General features: G+C 39.5%; 1 protein-coding gene across 8 annotated transcripts in view; it reads left to right on the top strand.

Moving 5' to 3' along the window:
- Nucleotides 1-12,510, top strand: part of DTNA (dystrobrevin alpha) — a 420,552-nt gene that overhangs the window by 316,583 nt on the left and 91,459 nt on the right. The gene's annotated exons all lie outside the window — the stretch shown is intronic.

Below are 12,510 nucleotides of genomic sequence, written 5' to 3'. Positions count from 1 at the left end.
AGACCTAGGTTCGATCCCTGGGTCAGGAAGATCCCCTTGAGAAGGAAATGGCAACCCACTCCAGTACTCTTGCCTGGAAAATTCCATGGCTGGAGGAGCCTGGTGGGCTACAGTCTATGGGACCACAAAGAGTCGGACACGACTGAGCAACTTCACTTTCTTTCTGTATCTTGGTAGGCATGCATGAGCCTGATAGTGGTAGATCAATGATGTGCTTTTGCTATTATGGAGTCACTGAAATGTTTAAAAGATTTTCCCCTCATTTGCTATATTTTAATTGCTCATATTAAAAGAAAAATGAGGGAAAGTGCATAATAAGTTAGAGACGCCATAATATTCTGGACTTTAAAGAGGTACTGTTTAAAAAAAATTGAAGAAAATACAGAAATTTAAACCCATGAAGAATAAGAACTTGCATTCAAAGAAATATGACTATTATTTTGCTTGTGCCTTAAAGTTCACCAACCTCAGCCAGTTGAACTCTGCCAAGAAATAGTGACCTGAAATGAGGATCAAGGCCCACTTGACTTGGATGCACCCCTGGGAACCAGACTTACCTTCCCACAACCACAGTTCCCCAAGAACAGCACTCTCCCATTTCTCTCCACCACCCTTCCCCAACCACCTGGATCTCTGTTCTCACATAGGCATGCTTGCCATGGACTGTAATCAGTTCCCTGGTTTTGAGGTTTCTCTGCTCTTTGGCCAGGTCAGCCTCATGATGCAGTACATCACTGCATACATAGGGTGATTCATAGACTTCAGGAGCTGGCATTTGCCTCCAATGCCTGGATTTCCCAGGTGGCACGTGTGGTAAAGAACCTGCCTGCCAGTGCAGGAGACATGAGACACTGGTTTGATCCCTGGGTCAGGAAGATCCCCTGGAGGAGGGCATGGCTACCCACTCCAGTATTCTTGCCTGGAGAATGCCATGGACAGGGGAGCCTGGAGGGCTATAGTCTGTGGTGTCGCACAAAGAGTCAGGCACAACTGAAGTGACTTGGCATGGCATGGCATGGCCTGCAGATGCTTGCCATTCTGTCCCTGAGTAGGCAGTCACTTCAGGCTAGAAGGTTTTTGTTTTGACCACTTTCCTTCTAAAGATGGATGCTTGGGAGGGATATCACCCAGCGGGCTAACAGCTTCCAAGCAGACTGGTTCCATATCTGGAAGCTTTCTTCTCTGAGTGTCTCTAGGGAAATGGAGAGCTGTGCCTGAGAAGCATGGGAAAGGAGGTCTCAGAAGAGGAGAGCAGGGGCTTAGAGGGAAGAAGGATGTGAGGAAATAACCAGAGTCTTGAGCCCGTCTCTTCCTGTCCCTGCCCTTCTGTGCTCCCCCCAGGAACCTACCTGCTTCCTTCCTTTATCTGCTGGCAGGAGCCTTCCCTGAGGCTCTTTCCTTCTTAAGCCAATAACTCTAACTCGACTGCACTTTTCCTCTCACCTCTTGTCCATATCCCAGTGGGGCGGGGGAAATCTCTTTGAAGTGTTCTAAGGCCTTCTACTGTTATTACTTTTTAGGCAATTGAAACTAACAAAAGAAAAAAAAATACAGGACCGAAAATTACAAGATGAAAATAATTCTCGTCTTAAAAAAAAAATAGTTTTGTTGAGGTACCATGGTTACCTTGAGAATAATACTTCAAAGTCAATCACGTGTGGCCTTTTGGAGAGACGGGGTCATAGACGCTGATACACTGTGAAGCCCTTCACCTCTCGTGGTGGAGCTGCTCATCCTTTGCCAGGGCCCACTGCTCTTTTCATGGGACTCTGATGGTCTCTTAGAGTGGGGGCCTCTCGCCTTGTGTGACTGCTTCATACAAGCTGCTTTTAAGTCTTTTCCTTTGTATGCACAGCATCTGAGCCAATATCCAGCTCATAATGAATCAGTGAATGAATGAATGAATGAATGAAAATCAGAGGTTGACTTTTCTCAGCTCTTTATCACACTAATTTCTTCTCATTCTTTTTCTGAGATTAAGTCCTCCTTAATCTCCAGTCTGTATAGTCAAAGCTATGGTTTTTCCAGTAGTCACGTATGGATGTGAGAGTTGGACTATAATAAAGGCTGAGTGCCGAAGAATTGATGCTTTGGAATGGTGGTGTTGGAGAAGACTCTTGAGAGTCTCTTGGACAGCAAGGAGATCCAACTAGTCCATCCTAAAGGAAATCAGTCCTAAATATTCATTGGAAGGACTGATGCTGAAGCAGAAGCTCAATACTTTGGCCGCCTGATGAGAAAAGCCAACTCAGTGGAAAAGACCCTGATGCTGGGAAAGACTGAAGGCAGGAGGAGAAGGGGATGACAGAGGAAGAAATGATTGGCATCACTGACTCAATGGACATGGGTTTGAGCAAGCTCTGGGAGATGGTGAAGGACAGGGAAGCCTGGCGTGCTGCAGTCCATGGGGTTGCAAAGAGTTGGACACAGCTGAGCAACTGAACTGACCTAAATCTCCAGTCTATTATTACTAAACCTAGGGGGTCTAAGTTTGCTCTGTTACCTAGACTCATATCCTCTGTTTTCACTTACTGCTCCATCTAGAAGCACATTAGATGTCCATGGTTACTAATGTGGGGGATCCCATTTTCACAAAAGACTTCAACATGCTTCTCTTTACCCTGTTCCCACTTCCCTGGGAAACACTAAGATCGACTTTCATCAGGTGATTTAATCTCATTTCAATTCAGGAGACTCACTTCTTGGCACAGTTCCTCATAAAGTAGATTACATGACAGGGGTCTTACTTTTAGCAAATATTATTTGCACATATATTTAAAACTCCAAAGTTGGATAATGAGATGTATTCCAAGAAGCAGTGATTTTCTTATTTGGGAGGTTGATTCTTAATGCCAATTCTCTGATGATAATAATAACAATATTATAATTGTAATAATAGCTAAGAGGTACTCATCATTTACTGTGTACCAGCAATCTTACTGCTTGGCTGCTCTGTTATTATGATTTTCCAGGTTGAGTAAGTGACGAAGCTGAAAATAAGAAGATTAGATAATTTACTTACTACTAGATGGAGTAAGTGGGGGAAAATCATTTTCTTTCAGGCATCAGTTTAAGTTCAGCTATATTCATGCTTTCCATTTTATCTTTTTATATGAGAATTAATGTGTTTTTTCCTTAAACGTACCCTGTCTGTTACAGGATATTATTATGCTCACATTCCTAACCTTTCTAGTTTGTGGTATTTAGACAGTTGACAGAGTGTATGTGAAATAGATATTTGAACTTAACAAGTTTTACATTGTAGATTTAGAGTCAGTTCTACAATAGCCATCCATAACTCCATATTCATCATGTAATAGTCTTTCATATAGAATACAAAATTCTGGAATTTTCTTCTCTTTTGACATATCAAACCTTGCTGAGCCATCTGAATATTCTTTCACACTGCTGAGCCCCCAACACGATGGAAAGTACTATAGCATAATTTCAGATGTGTGAATATGAAATAATCCTGGAACTCTGCCAAAATCCTTCTGCCTTTTGAGTTTTAAAAAATGATTCTGATGTTTAATTCAAGATGCACTACCAAATACACCAACAAAATGTGTTGTTCATATGTAAGGCTCTATGGATGTGTGACAATGAAGGATAAAGGAAAGAGTCACACGAAACCAAATGTTCTTCTCTTGGCTTTTGATTATGTATGTGGCGAACATTCCATCTCTAAAATGTACTTTTCTTGGTGATTTTTTTCTTAGCACATCTTAAATCCAAGGTATCCATATTTTCTACTCACTAAAATTTTGTTATGATAGAAAGTACTTTGCTCCAACACTCCTACATGTTGCGAAAATGGAAGCTCTTTCCAAAGGGTTTTCATAATTGTAGATAAATTGAACATCCTTAATGTCACTCGTCTTTCTCCTGGACGTACTTGGGTGAGTGGCAGGTAGGATTTCATGGGAGTGAGGGAGAGATGTCAACATGTTTGGCCCCTTCTAGTCTCCATTATGGACAACCTTCCAGCAAACTTGCCTGGCCGAGTGCTGTCAGGATTCTTTTCCTGAATGTTTTGCTAACATTATGGGGAACCCAAAGTGATGCCAGGGCCAAATAAGGGATTTCTATACATCCACATGTTAACTTCACTCCCCCTAAAACAAGAGTAATTGTGTATATGACCCCTTCTAAATTCAACGTATCACATATCTGCCCGATCTAATATTAAGAGCTGTAAAGTCAATCTTTGCAATTTTCCTCAAATACTTATAATATACTTATACTTATATATACTTATATACTTATATATACTTATACTCAATATAATAGTTAAGTGGTAAATCAGAATATTTCACTTATGCATTCATTCATTTAACTAATTTGTATTAAGAACTTGCTATGTTCTAGGTGCTACAGTAGGCTGGAGATAATAGATGAGTAAGTCATGGACCTTGCCCTTAAAATATGTTGTATTAAAATTAACTAAAAAAATTGACTAAAACTAACTAAAATTGACTCTTACTCCCCAATAGATGATGAGAAAAAGGAGGGTAGAAGTCATGCCTATTTGCCTTGATATGCCCAACCTCTGAGGCATTGCTAGTCAATATTTATCGAGTTAATAAAATGCATGATCCACATGAACAAAATAATGTCCAGATAGAGAAACATGTTATGACAGAGCCATGCTGTGAAAGACAGAAGAAGAAGCAATTCGCTCCATGAATTAAGCCACCAAAATGTGTGAGGAACAGAAGTGTGAGAGCTGGACTTTTGCTTGTCATAAATGCTTGCCAAATGCTTTGGTAAAATATGTTGGTAAAAGAAAAGCTTCTGGTTTTAGTATCCTTAAATCAAGAAATAATTCCTTGAGCCTGTTCAGAAAACAGTCAGTTAGAATTCAGTCTCTTTCAGGGACTTGATATTTGTCATTAGTTCAGTTCAGTCCCTCAGTCGTGTCCGACTCTTTGCAACCCTACGGACGGCAGCACACCAGGCTTCCCTGTCCCTCACCAACTCCCAGAGCTTGCTCAAACTCATGTCCATAGTGATGCCATCCAACCATCTCATTCTCTTTTGTCCCCTTCTCCTCCTGCCTTCAATCTTTTCCAACGAGTTGGCTCTTTGTATCAGGTGGCCAAAATATTGGAGCTTCAGCTTCAGCATCTGTCCTTATTTCCTTTAGGATTGACTGGTTTGAACTCCTTGCAGTCCAAGAAACTCAAAAGTCTTCTCCAACACCACAGTTCAAAAGCATCAATTCTGTGGCACTCAGCTTTCTTTATGGTCCAACTCTCACATTCATACATGACTACTGGAAAAGCCATAGCTTTGACTAGATGGGCCTTTGTTGGCAAAGTAATGTCTCTGCTTTTCAATATGCTGTTTAGGTTTGTAGTATTTTTTCTTCCAAGAATCAAATGTTTTTTAATTTCATAGCTGCAGTCACCATCTGCAGTGATTTTGGAACCCCAGAAAATAAAATCACTCACTGTTTCCATTGTTTCCCCATCTATTTGCCATGAAGTGATGGCATGCCATGAAGTGGGACCAGATACCATGATCTTGTTTTTTGAATGTTGAGTTTTAAGCCAGCTTTTTCACTCTCCTCTTTCACTTTCATCAGGAGGTTCTTTAGTTCCTCTTCATTTTCTGCCATAAGAGTAGTGTCATCTGCATATCTGAGGTATTGATATTTCTCCCAACAATCTTGATTCCATATTGTGATTCATCCAGCCCAGCATTTTGCATGATGTACTCTGTATATGAGTTAAAGAAGCAGGGTGACAATATACAGCCTTGATGTACCCCATTTCCAATTTGGAACCAGTCCATTGTTCCATGTCCAGTTCTAATTGTTGCTTCTTGACCTGCATACAGATTTCTCAGGAGGCAGGTCAGGTGGTCTAGTATTCCTGTCTCTTTAAGAATTTTCCACAGTTTGTTGTGATCCACACAGTCAAAGGCTTAAGTGTAGTCAGTGAAGCAGAAGTAGATGTTTTTCTGGAACTCTTGCTTTTTCTATGATCCAATGGATGTTGGCAATTTGATCTCTGGTTCCTCAGTCTTTTCTAAATCCAGCTTGAACATCTGTAAGTTGTTGGTTCACATACTGTTGAAGCCTGTTCTCAGTTCACATACTGTTGATATTTGTCATGGGGTCCTGTAATTTCAAACAAGAAACTCTCTTGGGAACTAGGAGAAATGTTTTATTCTGGTCTGTTGACATGAAACAAACAGACTACCAGTTATTTCTCTGAAAGAAAAAAAAAAGGTTTATTTGGGATCAGCAAGGAATTGCTATTTGAGGTCTGCAACCCTGGAGAGTCCCCACAGGTCTAGGAAAGAATACTTTTATAGAGGGCAGGAAGGGAGACAGAGGGCATGGCTTTTCATTGACTGGGTCCTTGCCAGGAAGGAGTCGTCGTCTTCCTGTTGGCCTCTTATCATCACAGGGTATAAGAGCTCCCCCTGCTGATCTCTGTGTAATTGAGGTTTCTGTTTATTAAATTTTTACAGTTCCAACTTCAGTCTACTACCCCAGACCTATCAGTGTCTATTTGTTGTTTTTTCTTCTGGTCAAAAGTAGATTTTCCTTCCCAGACAACTGATTCCTAAGAGTAATTTCTCTGGGTTAAAAGGAGTCAGTTTATGTTTGTATTGTTGCTGCTCAGTTGCTCAGTCGTATCTGACTCTTTGCGACTCCAAGGACTGCAGCGCGGCCTGGCTTCCCCGTCCTTCACCATCTCCCAGAGTTTGCTCAAACTCATGTCCATCAAGTCGGTGATGCTATCCAACCATCTCATCCTCTGTCATCCCCTTCTCCTCCTGCCTTCAATCTTTTCCAGCATCAGGGTCTTTCCCAATGAGTCAGTTCTTCACATCAGGTGACCAAAGTATTGGAGTTCCAGCTTCAGCATCAGTCCTTCCAATAAATATTCAGGGTCTGTTTGCATAGTCGTAGGAAAAGCCCTTAGGTAAAGCACTTACTCATTTTCTATTTTGAACTGTGAAGTAATGCATGTCTTTAAGACAGACAGTCTACCAACCTCCACATATATATTTTAACCAAAGGGTAAACACTTTTCTTTTTCCATTTTCAATCAGGCTTCCCTTGAGAAAACTTGAAACTTTTCAGACTGAGCAAAATATAAAAGGAAATAAACAATTTAAAGAAACATTGATTGGTGAGGCAATTTTAGTTTCTACCTATGATAATTTGCTGGTTCTCTTAAAATCCTTTTAGGTATTAATTACCTACCAATTTAACAATTTAATTGGGTATGTTTTTTTTCCATATAATTGGTTATCTGCTGATGTCAAGCTAGAATAGGAAAGTAAAATTTGCAGAGGCAAAAGCTTCAGGGTAATTGGCTTAAAATAGAATCTATTACATGATTCCCAAAAACAAATAATGGAGAGTAAGGGAAAATGAGTAAAATATGTATATGCTTTGTGTTCTCACTCTCCATTGAAAGAGAAAACAGAAGTCAAAGTTTGTTTTACTTAAAGAATGATTGGCTGGTCCAGGTTGGATGCATGAGACAAATGCTCGGGCCTGGTGCACTGGGAAGACCCAGAGGGATTGGGTAGAGAGGGAGGTGGGAGTGGGGATCGGGATGGGGAACACATGTAAATCCATGGCTGATTCATGTCAATGTATGACAAAAACCACTACAACATTGTAAAGTAATTAGCCTCCAACTAATAAAAATAAATGAAAAAAAAAAAAGATAGTGATAGATCTTTAGGATGGCATATTATGCTTAATAGATCAGAGAAAATTATCTGAACTATTAGAATACTCCTCTTAATTCAATTCATAAGTATATAACAAAGTATGTTTGAAGGAATTTTTTAGAGCAGTGTTTCTAAAGAGGAGTGATTGTGACATTTAATTGAAAACCCTTGGCTTCTAAAAGTTTTAAAATTTGAAAGAGCTTTCTCATCTTACATTTCTTTCAGATCTGGGACTTCAGCAGTGTTTGAAGAATGTGTGAAAGGCCAAGTTATGGTGTAATAGAATTCCTAAATGGATTTTTCATGAATAAATGTCAATTTTGGAATAAAAAAAAAAAGAATGATAGGCTGGTAGTAAGCTTATTTTTAAAGCTTTTACTATACCTTTTACACTAGCAACTTTCATTCACAAAGAAAAGCTTATGTGGTCATGTCACAACACGGATTCTAAGGCCCAGTCCAGCCCTAAAAATCAGCGATTCTAGTGGCCACTCTGTATGCTGTATCCATTATACACTGTGCATAGTACATATACTCTCAAGCACATTTGGCTCTGTTGCCTCTCTATTACTTTTAATTATTTTTTTATTGAAGTATATAGTTGATTTACAATGTTGTATTAGTTTCTGGTATATAGCAAAGTGATTCAGTTATATACATATATAATATATATATATATTTCTTTTTCATATTCTTTTCCATGCAGCTTATTACAAGATATTGCATATAATTCCCTGTGCTATACAGTAGGACCTTGTTGTTTATCTATTTTATATATAGTAGTGTGTATCCGCCATTCCCAAATTCCTAATGTATTCCTCCGCCACCTCCTTTCCCCTTTGGTAAACATAACTTTGTTTTCTGTGTCTGTGAGTCTGTTTCTGTCTTGTAAATGAGTTCATTGATATCATTTGTTAGATTCCACATAGAAGTGACATCATTGGTATTTTTCTCTCTCTTTCTGATTTACTTCACTTAGTATGATAATCTCTAGGTCCACCCCTCCTCCTGCAAATAGCATTACTTCATTCTTTTTCATGGCTGAGTAGTATTCCACTGCATATATGTACCACAGCTTCTATATCCATTCACCTGTTGTTTCTCTGTTTTCGCTACTATAAGTAGCAGTACTGTGAACATTAGGGTGCACGTATCTTTCCAAATTAGAGTTTTTCCAGATACATGCCCAGGAGAGGGAATGCTGGATCACCATGGTATCAGTTCCCTCTTTCTTCAAGTGCCAGTCTGAACTACACATAAAATTAAAGGTGTGTTTCTGGCATAGCTTTCCATGAAAGCAAGGCAAGATTTTTCTAGTGCTCCTCTCTGTGCTGCCCGTGCTGAGACTGTTTACCCTGCAGCATTAGGAACAGTCTACATATTTCATCCTCAGCACACACAGGCGGATCTACTTCCTGAGTTGCAGCCAACAACCAACATTCCAAATTGCGCCATTTCACCACTTTACTCTGGATGCATGGTGTGTGCAAAACTCACTTTGGAACAATACGTTGCTTTCCTGCTCATTTGCCCAAGACTCGTGGGAGTTTCCCATTATCCATCCTCGAGAGCTTGACTTTTCACTTAGATACCCAAGGGCTGTCACTGACTGTTCATGAGTCAAACTGCCCCAACTAGGGAAGATTTCTAAGGAGAACAGCTCTGACATTCTCCATTTGGGATGTACCAGCTTCTCCCTACTTTTTGATCCCTGCGTCAATGCTAAGTCTTTCTTCACAACAAAATAAAGACCCTGATCATAAGGTGACTTTGTTCAAGTGATAGTGTTTGGTGTGGAATCTTGTCAAAGGCCTTTAGAAAAATCTTTCTCTTTCCGCCCCTTTTCTTCATCCTGTTATATCTGCTGAAAATGTTCTTTAAAACTATCCCTTTGTGTTTAACTTTTGGTACCTCTCCATAGCCAAGTCCATCATCTCCATTCACTAAACTCCTTAAAGGTTTATCCAATGACAGGGCTGAGCAAGATCTGAATTCATCTGGTTTTGGCATGCTTCCCATGGTCTACATTTCTGCCTACCCCCTGACTCCTTCTTTGTAACAGGGGTCACATCTGCAATCTGGCATAGTAGCTTACATACCAATAAATCCCAGTGGCCTAATTTCACCCTCGAGTTCCTGCAAAACTCTCATTGAGTCGCCCTCCACTTGGTGATTTATCCAGATTTATTATGTCAATTTGGCAAAATAGCGCTGATACAGCTACCATTGGATATAATGGCATCCATCTTGCATTTTCAGGGACAATACAAGACTGGTATCTCCCTAGGATCTTATTCATTAAAAGCTAAGGTTTAAGAATTCACCCATGAGCTACCATCACTTCATACTCTGGAGAGCTCTCTGTTCCAGCATCGTCTGTAGTCTATCCTCTTTCTTGAGTTAAATTGTTCTCTCTGATTTGAAAGAAACTTGTACTTGCTCTTGAAGTCTTGTGTAGAATACTCCTAAATCTCTCTGCATTTTGAAGACCACTTTATCACTCTATTATGTCGGTTCTTCACACTTTGTAGCCTCTCCAGTTATTTCTTGAATCATATTTCAGCTTAGGAAAAAAAGCTAATTACTTCCTAAAATAAAATTGTTGATACTTCCAGGTATCCATGCAATTGGGAATGCAGGGGACATGAAATAATTTTGAATGAGGTGTTTTTTACAAAATCATTGCATTTTTGTCATAGCTACCAGCTCTAAAATTAGTGAACAACTTAATGAGTGGCCGATCAAAATTCTAGGACAATTATTGTAATGATTAATAGTCATTAATTAATATAAGACATTTATTGTTCTCTAACACAATGTGAGACAAAGTGTGAGGCACTGGGAATTCAGCTAATTGAGGGAACATGATTTATGCCCCCAAGGATCCCACAGTGTGAAGTCAAATCAAACGTGGACTTGTAAATAAATAAATCAAGGTCACTCGGTAATAGGTGAGTGACAGGTACCCAATAATAAATAGGTAACCTGCTCTGACACTGTGAAAGACGGTCCATCCCTGTGTCTCTCCATGAGGCTCATCCGGGCCTGTGTCCTTTGCAATAAAGCTATAATGGCAAAATAGAAGGAGTGAAGGGGAGAGCAATAGCTTCCACCTCCAGGGGAAGAACTGTTTTTGGAGCAGAGTGAACAGTGATACTGAGCTGAGACTTCATGAATGGGTGGGAGAGTCCTGGGCAGACCCTGGTGGGAAGAGCAGGGGCATTAAACAGGGACCGTGGTGTAGAATGAAAAGGAATGATAGCAGATGAGACTGGAGAAAACATACAAGGCTAGAACTATCTTCTGTGGGAAAATAAAGGCAACGTGGTTTTAAATAATGAAATACTGTGGGTTCCAAGGGGTTTGGTTCTAGGACCCCCTACTGACACCAAAATCTGGGATTTCTAAGTCTCTTACAGACATTCTCTGTATCCACCTGCGGGTGGTTGAATCCATGGATGTAGAACCTCGAAGAGAAAACTCTGACTGTAGTATGGTCAGATCTGTCATATGAGTGTGCAAGCAGAGAGATAATTGAAGAAGTTATTACCGCGTTAAAGGAAGAACTAACAGAAGCATGGCAGTCAGGAGGGAAAGAAGGAAGTGGGTTTAACATACAGTGAAGTGCATATATCTGAGTCCCTCAAACATTTATTTGAGTGGTACTGAATTGAGGAAGAGCAAAAAGTCAAGGGTGACCTTTTCCCCAGAATTCATTTCTAGGTAATTAGGTACATGGTGGGGCTGACAACCGAAAAGAGAGGCTGTAGGAGGAAGCACAAGTTAATAGTTAAGTTGATTGGAGTATTATGGGAAGGTTCTGAAAAGACGGTGAGTTCTACTTTGAGTGGAGGGGTATCAAGTGAAGATTTCCAATATGTAATTATGTAAGTCTGGTGCTTAGGCTTAGAGATATAAATGGGAGAGTCACTAGCATAGGATTGGGTCAGTTTTGCCTTCTGGCTAGCTGTTGTTTCAGGTACTACGCTAAGAATGACAGCAACAAAGATGAATAACAGATGAATAACAAATGATCCCTTTCTGGAGCCTAGCAAAGAAGGACACAATCATTTATTATGTCTTAGTCTTCTAATATGTCAGATATGTGAGTCTTATTCATATAAATTATTTTTTCTATATACTAAACCCTTGTCAATACATACTCTATTAGTTTAATTAACTCTTTTGATCATTCTTAACACCAGCAACTACCACACTTTTTGGTTCCAAGGCTTTAAGAATAAAGTTTATTCCAGCTGGAAAAAAAAAATCATTTAGCTGAAATTTTCTACTTCTTACCCTATGTCCTTTATATCACATTTTGTGAAGGAGAAGTTAGTGTCACTTCTTGAATCAAGGAAGATTTGGTAGGAAACCTATTCAAAAGAGCCCTTGCTCTTGCCCCTTTGAAATACTAACTTCCTTTGAAAAGTAAATGTATCACATGAAGACAGTTGGCTTGTGGGTATAAAATGATGGTCGAAAAAGAGTGTTAATGAAAAGTCTCCATATTTACCCTAACAAAGTTCAGGAATTATCTGACACCCCCCAAAAAAACAGATTTTTCTGAAGCTTTGTTTAAATAAATTATAGAGATGGTGACAACATCGTGTGTAAAATTATTTCATGAAAGCCAGTGAAAAGAATGCTCTGTAATTTTCATTCACAGTAAATGAATGGCTACCAGTCCATCCTTTGAGCAAGTGCTATAGACAAAGAATAACTTAAAGATTCTGCTATCTTTTGAATAAAGGAAATATCAAAGAGACAGTTTTTCAGAAGTGTGTGTTGAATTGTATTCATAACATT

The sequence above is a fragment of the Dama dama genome, chromosome 27, assembly GCF_033118175.1.
Source record: "Dama dama isolate Ldn47 chromosome 27, ASM3311817v1, whole genome shotgun sequence".
Classification (NCBI taxonomy): domain Eukaryota; kingdom Metazoa; phylum Chordata; class Mammalia; order Artiodactyla; family Cervidae; genus Dama; species Dama dama.
Note: the sequence above shows the minus strand (reverse complement) of the source record. Positions and strands in the feature narration are given on the sequence as shown.